Source organism: Aplysia californica, unplaced genomic scaffold (assembly GCF_000002075.1).
Source record: "Aplysia californica isolate F4 #8 unplaced genomic scaffold, AplCal3.0 scaffold00952, whole genome shotgun sequence".
In the NCBI taxonomy this organism is placed as follows: domain Eukaryota; kingdom Metazoa; phylum Mollusca; class Gastropoda; order Aplysiida; family Aplysiidae; genus Aplysia; species Aplysia californica.
The window spans coordinates 204,700-206,776 of NW_004798222.1; the positions used below are offsets into that span (position 1 = coordinate 204,700).

A 2,077-nucleotide genomic window follows, 5' to 3' on the forward strand; every position below is an offset into this window, starting at 1 on the left:
GAGAGAGAGAGAGAGAGAGAGAGAGAATGAGAAAAAGAAAGAGAAAGAAAGAGAGAAAGAGCTTAATTAAAGTGGTTGTTTCAAAGCGACAGAATTGATGAATGTCTGCACTTCTACTCTTTACCCATACCTAGTGTTCACGTGCACTATAATACACGTGTAAATAAGTTTGATTTCAAACTGGGTAAAATTGTTGTATTTAATGTAATACCTCCATTGTTTATTTTTTCCTCTAGGGATCTATGAATGACACACAACGCAAGAAATGATCTGATCCTGGTTCGTTTGCTTTCATCAAAACGCCCGGCCCACCACTTCACAACCAGCATCTGTGGTGTAGTGAGTAATAATAGATATCAATTGTATAGCGCCAATCCCCGCTCAACGGCAAGCTCTACGCGCTTCACAATCTATACTGTTGGGCGCTTTGTTGTTGCACGCACAAGACCTGAGTTCGATTCTGGTGTGAAGAGAGATTTTATCAAGTACCTCAGTCTTTCTGCAGGGACGATATATCCCTCTCGGCTTGTGTTGGATCTGACAGGCAAAGTTGATTCGTGAATACAAAATTGTCATAAACATGCCAATGAGGGAATAACATACCTAAATCAAGAAAGATACATAACAATTTAACTTTGTATCACCTAAACTTTCTCTATTGCGACGCAAGACATTTTTACAGCATCAGAAAGTACCAGGTCTGAATCAGAAGAACACATCGGTGATCACGGTCCTTCATTCATTATTTAGTTCGCATGCTCTAAAGACACTCACATTGTCCTTCATTCATTATTTAGTTCGCATGCTCTAAAGACACTCACATTGTCCTTCATTCATTATTTATCTCGCAAGCTCTAAAGACACTCACATTGTCCTGGTGTTTCCCCTGTCTCCACAACCACACCAAAGTACATACCTTATTCCGCTGAGCAAAACCCTGGTCAGTGTGTAATTGAAGCTTGAACAAAAACAAAAACAAAAACAAACGGTTGGTGGTTGACGGGTACTCTGGTGTGGCTTACTCCTTCCATCGTATCAAACATCCATCGTATCAAACATCCATCATCATCAAACATCTATCATCATTACCTCTTTTACTTTTCTTTGTATGCTGCTGTCTAGTAACGCCTCTAATCTTCAGCACTGATTAATATAACCTGCTTGTGTTGAAAATGCCGTAAAACTGTTGCCAAAACAGTATTATGAGAACTTCCACTTTGACACACATCAGCTACACACCTGATCGGGCAGGAGGAGATAACACACCTGCTACACACCTGGTCGGGCACAAGGAGATAACACACCTGCTCATAGACACCTGTTGTCTGCTGATGTCGGGTCAGGGTGTCACAACACACCGCCACCCGGGGTCGCCAAACTTTATACCCGGTGCAGAGTTAAGACTGCCGCGTGATAAAAGGTCAAAAGTCGTACCAAAAATAGGTCTAAGAACTTCTTCAGTATTTAATACCGACTGCACACTGCCAGTTGAATTGGTCGCTTTTAAGAACAAGCGGGCTAACCCAGATTTCGGGGATTTCCGGAAAACTTGATCTACACCAAAAGTGGGTATTGCCCTACCTATAGGAGAAGTTTGGTTTCATTTGTGTATATTTGTTTGATTATAGAGAAAACTCTCCTTGTCTTTTAAAGAAACTGCACACGGGGGAAAAACTTGACTTTCGATTTTTTCAAAACAGCATTTTTCGAGATAGCTCTCTTGTGCTTAAAAGCGACCAATTCATAATTTCTCTATCATATTTTCATGGATAATGGGTGGGCAAAAACACACCACTAATCACCGTTTTTAGATCAATACGATGGATTCGACTTGCGACTTTGTGAAAAGATACGCATTTGATTTATAGGTTACATTCGAGTTCAGTCGAATTCGGTCCAACTGTGTCAAAGTGATAGCTATAACCCCATTCACGGAGGAAAACTTTGTGTGGAACAAATGAATCTAATTGGCAATGTGCAGACAGTATTAACCCCTTCACTGCCAGGTCCGAAAATTGACTACTTTCTTCTTCTTCTTCTTCTTCTTCTTCTTCTTCTTCTTCTTCTTCTTCTTCTT

At 40.6% G+C, this 2,077-nt stretch overlaps 1 protein-coding gene across 1 annotated transcript in view; it reads right to left on the minus strand.

The window, feature by feature from the left end:
* LOC101849328 (pantetheinase-like) overlaps positions 1 to 1,540 on the minus strand; it is a gene marked incomplete in the record, with an annotated part of 6,410 nt that extends 4,870 nt beyond the window's left edge. The window contains 1 exon segment of the mRNA XM_035973013.1: positions 1,090 to 1,540.
* Between the last annotated feature and the right edge of the window lie 537 nt (positions 1,541 to 2,077).